Here is a 7295-nt window from a genome sequence, read left to right as displayed (position 1 = left end):
CTCCTTTGCTGTTATCCGAGGTGACCTTGCCCACTGACACCTTCCCCTCCCTCTCTGGCCGGGTTTCACTGTGTCTGACCTGGAAGATGACTCCTTTGCTGTTATCCGAGGTGACCTTGCCCACTGACGCCTTCCCCTCCCTCTCTGGCCGGGTTTCGCTGTGTCTGACCTGGAAGACGACTCCTTTGACGTTCCTGAAATACGTCCTTATTAGATATTGTTAATTCAAGTATAACTCATGGCAAACCTATGAACATCAGACCTGAATCCTGTCCTATTCTTTGTCATCCTCTGTATCTCTGATACATTTGAGTTAATTCCTGTAGTCTGCAATTCATCTGGTTGAGGATCTTTCTCTCTTTCACGGACTTGATCTTTCCAGGCATGATATCCCTTTTCAAGGAATAATCTTTTCTAGAAACATGTCCAAAGTATGAGAGAAACACCTTTACCATCATTGCCAACAAGGATATCTCTAGTTGCAGCTTTTCCAGTACATAGGTGCTTGTTCTTTTTACAGTGTATGGATATTCAGCACTTTTTATCCAGCACCACAACTCAAATTCTTCTTCTCTCATCTTGATTCATTGTCCAGCTCTTAAACACATAACAATTGATTGTAAAGGCCATGGCCTGAATCTGGCACAACTTGGTCCGGACATGATTTTTCTTTAGTTAGAGAAGTTCCTAACAGTGACCTTGCCCAAAGCAGTACATCTCCTTATCTCCTGACTGCTAGTAGTACCAAAGGTGTCGATTGTGGATCCAAGCCATATCAAATCAGTCATAGTTGCAATTCTTTCTCCATCTATCATGATGTTTTCTTTATGTTGATCTGCTTCTGCAAGTGTTTCAGGTCCTCATATTCTGCAAGCAATGTTGTGTCAACACCTTAACTCAGGTTGTTGATGAGTCTTCTTCTGATCTTGATGACATATTCTTATTTGTTGAGCTTGGTTTCAAGAATTATTTATTCAGCATACAGACTGAATAGGTATGAAGAAAAGAACACAACCTTTCTGATTTTGAACCATGGAGAGTTTCCTTGTTCTTTTTAGACAGCAGCTTTTTGGTCTAGTTATAGCTTTGACATGAGCACAACTTAGTGTTCCAGAATTCCCATTCTTCTCAACATTAACCATAGTTTATTGTTCTCAGCTTCTAGCAGTTCTCTGTTAAAAGAGTGTTCCAGCTATTTTTTTTAATTATTTTAAGCAATAATTTGCTTGCATATGATATTCATGATATTGTTTGATTCTTTCCACAGCTTCTTAGCCTAGGTATAGATTTCATATGAGCACAATTAACTATGCAGTTATTTTCATTTTTCTCAATGTTAGCCATAGTTTGTTGTTATCCACACAATCAAATACCTATGCATAGGTAATAAAACACAGGTAGACATTCTTCCGATATGCTCTACTTCTAGCCAATATGCATCTAATATCATTATATCCCTGGTGTCACAGCTTCTACTAAACCCAGATTGAACTTGCTTCTTGTCAATGCTCTGTTTCAGCCATTTTTGGATGATCTTCAGTAACATTCTGCTTCTTGTTGCTGTTGTCCTTTGCTGAGATTCATAGTGATCCTATGCACAACTGTTCTGAAGTTTGCATTGTCTTGAGCTAGTCTCACTGACTTTGATGCCATTGCTCCAGTTACTGTGTCAATACAACTCATCTAGGGTGTTCCTCTACTGTGCTGCCCCTCCACCCTTCCAAGAATGATGTCATTGTCCAAGGATAAGTCTCTCCTGGCCAAAGTATATGAGACAGAGATTCAAAATTCTAGCCTACAAGGAGAAACTTTGTTTCACTCTCTGCAAGATAGTACAAAGTTCTTCTCCAGCACCACAACTCAGAGGCAAGCCTCAGAACGGAGCAAGGAAACACTGCATGGTTCAAAATCAGGAAAGGAGTGCATCAGGGATGCATTTTTTCAATGTATATGCAGAACAGATCATCTGGGAAGCTGAGCTTTATGAGGAGGAATGTGGCATCAAGACTGGAGGAAAACTCATCAGCAACTTGCATTATTCAGAAACACAACCTTGCTTACTGAAACTGAAGAGGATCGGAAGTGCTTGCTTGAGAAGGTCAAAGACTGGGGCCTAGAGGAAAAGTGAGAGGGAGACGGACATTGAGAGAACGAGGAGGAAGGCAAGAAAATGGGGTCTACAGATTACAGAACTTACAGCCAAGCTGCGCCCAGCCCACTCAAGGATATGCACAGACCACCCAGGCATATGGGCAGCAAAGTTACAGAACCTGTGGACAACCCACTGATGTCAGCTCTACTCAGGCTCAGACCACTGCAACCTATGGGCAGACTGCCTATGCAACTTCTTATGGATAGCCTCCTCCTGGTTATAGTACTCCAGCTGCCTCCTAGGCCAACAGCCAGCCTGTCCAGGGGCACGGCACTGGTGCTTATGATACCACCACTGCTACAGTGACCACCACCCAGGTCTCCTGTGCAGCTCAGTCTGCTTATGGTACTCAGCCTGCCTATTCAACATAATAGGCAGCAGCCAGCGGCCACTGCACCTGCAAGACCACAAGATGGTAGCAAGCCCGCTGAAACAAGCCAGCCTCAGTCTAGAACAGGAGGTTACAACCAGCCCAGCATGGGGTATGGACAGAGTAACTACAGTTATCGCCAGATACCTGGGAGCTACCCCATGCAGCCAGTCAGCTCACCTCCGTCCTACCCACCTACCAGGTATTCCTCTTCACAACCAACTGGCTATGATTAAAGCAGTTACTCTCAGTAGAACCTACGGACAGTTGAGCAGCTATGGACAGCAGAGTAGCTATGGGCAGCCAAGCAGCTATGGACAGTAGCCACCCACTAGTTACCCCGCCCCCCCCAAAAAAAAAAAAAAAAAAAAAACAACAACCACCAAAAAACCACAACTGGATCTTACAGCCAGGCTCCAAGTCAATATAGTCAACAGAGCAGCAGCTACGGGCAGCAGAGTGGGCAGGAGTCTGGAGGATTTTCCGGACCAGGAGAGAACCGGAGCATGAGTGGCCCTGATAACCGCGGCAGGGGAAGAGGGGGATTTGATCGTGGTGGCATGAGAAGAGGTGGGCGGGGAGGACGACGTGGTGGAATGGGCCCTAGAGAGCGAGGTGGCTTCAATAAGCCTGGCAGAACCAAGGACGAAGGACCAGATCTTGATTTAGGCCCACCTCTGGCCCCAGATGAAGACTCTGACAACAGTGCAATTTATATGCAAAGATTAAATGACAATGTGACTTTAGATGATCTGACAGACTTCTTTAAGCAGTGCAGAGTTGTTAAGATGAACAAGAGAAGTGGGCAGCCCATGATCCATATCTTCCTGGAAAAGGAAACAGGGAAGCCCAAAGGCAATGCTACAGTGTCCTATGAAGACCCCCCCCCCAACTGCCAAGGCTGCTGTGGAGTGGTTGGATGGGAAGGATTTCCAAGGGAGCAAGCTAAAGTGTCTCTTGGCACAAGAAGCAGCCCATGAACAGCATGCGTGGTGGAATGCCACCCCGTGAGGGCAGGGGCATGCCACAGCCACTCCGTGGAAGTCCAGGGGGCCCAGAAAGACCGTGGAGAAGTCAGAGGAGGCTCCCCCCCACGAGGACCCAGGGGTTCCAGAGGGAACCCATCTGGAGGAGGAAGCATCCAACACCGAGCCGGAGATTGGCAGTGCCCCAATTCGGGTTGTGGAAACCAGAACTTCGCCTGGAGAACAGAGTGCAACCTGTGTAAGACTCCGAAGCTGAAGGTTTCCTCCCACCACCCTTCCCACCTCCAGGTGGTTACCGCGGCAGAGGTGGCCCTGGTGGCATGCATGGCGACAGAGGTAGCCTCATGGACCTTGGTGGTCCAGGTGGAATGTTCAGAGGTGGTCGTGGTGGAGACAGAGGTGGCTTCCGTGGTGGCCAGGGCATGGACCAAGGTGGTTTTGGTGGGGGTCCTGGGAAGGTCCCCTGGATGGAACAGATTGGGGGACGAAGAGGTGGACACGGAGGACCCGGGAAGATGGATAAAGGCGAGCACAGCCAGGAGCGCACAGATTGTTCCTATTAGACAAGACCTGCAGAGCTGCATTGACTACCAGATTTATTTTTGAAACCACAAAATGTTTTAAATTTGTAATGCCATATTTATAATGTTGGCCACAACATTATTATTATCCCTTGTCTGTACTTCAGTATTTTTCACCATTCATGAAAAAAAAACAACAAACAAACAAAACAAACCACACACACAAAAAACATTAGAACAAGTTAAATGGTAAAAAAAAAAGAAGGTGGTCAAGGACTGTAGTCTTCAATTTTGAGTGAAGCTCAACATCAAGAAGACAGAGATTCTCACCACTGGGCCAATTTGCAGCACCATGATAGATGGAGAAGAGATTGAGGTTGTTAACAATTACTGCTTTCTCAGCAAAGGTTTCAGATCTTTTTTTGTTCATAGGATTGCTTTGAGTTGTAGTCGACTTGATGGCAATCAGCAACAACAACAGCTCCACAATCAACACTCCTAGCACCAGCAGTCAGGAAATCAAAAGATAAATTGCATTGGGAAAACCTTGAACACAAAATATTTTGCTTATTTGTTGTGTTGTTGTTGTGTGCCAGCTATGCATGCAACTCATAGCAACACTGTGTACAGCAACCCTGAAACTTGTTCTATCTCATGCCAACATTACTGTCTCTTACACACCTACCCACATCATCCCATGGATTGTATCGATCTATCTCATAGGTGGTCTCCCTCTCCACACTTTCAATCATGATGTTCCTTTCCAAGGACAGGTCCCTCCTTACAACATGCCCAAACTATGTCAGATGAAGCCTCACAATCCTTGTCTCCAACGAGCAGCCAGCCTGGCTTTACCCTCTTTAGAGTGAAACTGTTTTTTCCTGGCAGTCCATGGTATATTCAATACTCTTCTCTAGCATCACAGCTCAAAGGTATCAATTATCTTTCTATTATCCTTGGTCACTGTCCATTGAGAAGACTATGCCTGGATCAGGCACATCTCAGTCTCCAGACTGACATCATTGCTCTTCAGTACTCTGGAGAGTTTCTTTTCTTGACAGCCAACTTTCCTAATGAAATTTGTCTCTTAATATTTTGCTTGCATATGGTATTAATGACATTGTTCAATTAATTCTACATTTTATTGGATTACCTTTCTTGGGAATATGCAATTTCTTTTTTCTCTATATTTTTTCTATTACATTTGACTTTTTGTGGGAGTTAGAACCCTTTGAAACTCCCACTACCCTTAAAGGGGGGATAAATGAATATAGTTTGCTCACACATTATTTAAATTAGCCCTTTCTTTATTATTGATTAATTGATTTGTTTTATTTACATTTCTTTTCTTCCCCCCTCCCACTTCCTGGTTTAATTTATGATGTTCTAAATCCACTCAGGATTATATTTCTAGATAATGAAGAAAATGATCTTTTAAACTACACTTACACTTAAACATTTTTGTTAGTTTCCTGCTTAAGCAGGTCCACTAGAAAAGGAAGAAGTGAACTTTGTCCAAGATATTCATACCAATGCATTTATTCCATCAAAGTTGATGATTAGGAATATCAATATTTGCTACCTGATGATTTATTATTTCTATCAAAGGAAAACAAAACCTAAAACTTCTGTGGCTAATGAGTAGGAATTATACTCTCAACTCAAGGCAGGCAGTTCAAATCTATCAGTTTCTCTGCAGGACAAGATAGGTAATCACCTGAGCAATTTTGTTGCTTTTGTTGTTGTTATGTGAGGTCCAGTCAACTACAACTCATAGTGACCTTATGCACAATAGCTCTGATCCCTGTCCTATCTGGAGGCAATCTCACTATCTCTGACATACCTACTATTTATTTCCCCAGTTATTGCAAACAAACAATGGTGTCAATTCATCTTACCCAGGGTTTTCCTCTTCTGTGCTGTCCCTCCATCATTCCAAACATGAAGTCCTTCTCTAAAGACTAGTCCCTCCTGACTACAAGCCAAAAGTGTGTGAGATGGTATTTCAAAATCCTTGCCTCCAAGAAGTGGATTGGTTTTACCCTCTGTAGGACAGACATATTCCTTTTCTTAGCAGTCCATGATATATTCAATACTCTTCTCCAACGTCACAACTCAAAGGCATCAATTCTTTTTTTTTTTTAAGGCATCAATTCTTATTATATAATTCTTGGTCATTGCTGAGCTCTCTGATGCACAGCAAATAATTGCAAAGACCATGGCCTGGATCAGGGGCACCTTAGTTTCCAGATTTATATCTTTTCTCTTCAGCGCTCTGGAGAAGTACCTGACAGCAAATTTTCCTAATGCAAAATGACTTTATATTTCCTGGCTGCTGGTGCTAAAAATGTTGATTATGGAGTTAAGCACGCTGAAACTGTTAACAATCTCAATCTCTTCTCCATCTGTCACGATACTGCCATTGGGCCAAGTGGTGAGAATCTTCATTTTCTTGTTGTTGAGCTTCCATCCATATTGCAAACTACAGTTAATTGGCCCTCTGCAGCAAATGCTTCAGACCCTCCTCAGTTTCAGCAAGTAAGACTGCATTACCTACATAATGTAGGTTGTTGGTGAGTCTTTGTCCAATTCTGAAGCAACATTTCTCCTCATAAAGTCCAGCCTCTAGAATGACCTTTTCTGCACACAAAATGAAAAGGTATGGAGATTGGATTGGATGCATCCCTGACACTTCTGATTTTTAACCAGCTAGTGTTTCTTTTCTCATATATTGTTTCATTAAATTCTTCTGTGTCTGCCAATGACTCAGTATACTCCTTCCATCTTCTTTTGATACCTCCTGGATCCTTTAATACTCTGCCTAAAGCATCCTTGATTATAGCAACTCAAGGTTTGAATTTGTTCTTCAGTTCCTTAAGAAATGCTGAGCGAATTCGACCCTTTTGGTTTTCTGACTCCAGCTCCTTGCATATTTCATTGTCATTTTTACTTTGTCATACCGTGCTGCCTTTTGAAATCTTCTGTTCAGCTCTCAAAATTAGGAAGGGCGTACACCAGGGATGTGTCCTGTCTCCATTACTTTTCAACCTGTATGCAGAACAGATAATCCGGGAGGCTGTGAGGAGAAATGTGGCATCAGGATTGGTGGAAGATCTACCAACAATCTGCGTTATACAGATGACACAACCCTACTTGATGAAACTGAGAAGGAACTGAATCGCTTGCCTCAGAGGGTCAAGTAACTGCAGCCTTCAATATGGATTAAGGCTCAATGTCAAGAAGACAAAGATTCTCACCACTGGACC

The 7295-nt window shown here is 43.3% G+C and overlaps 1 pseudogene; it reads left to right on the top strand.

Annotated features, from left to right (window-relative positions):
• The first annotated feature begins 422 nt into the window (after positions 1–422).
• LOC102846630 lies at positions 423–4071 on the top strand (annotated as a pseudogene).
• Positions 4072–7295: the final 3224 nt, after the last annotated feature.

Source organism: Elephantulus edwardii, unplaced genomic scaffold (genome assembly GCF_000299155.1).
Source record: "Elephantulus edwardii isolate Elephantulus edwardi_28Jun2011 unplaced genomic scaffold, EleEdw1.0 scaffold00301, whole genome shotgun sequence".
Taxonomy (NCBI): Eukaryota; Metazoa; Chordata; class Mammalia; order Macroscelidea; family Macroscelididae; genus Elephantulus; species Elephantulus edwardii.
The sequence above is the reverse complement of the archived record's forward strand: the minus strand, read 5'-3'. Positions and strand labels throughout refer to the sequence as shown.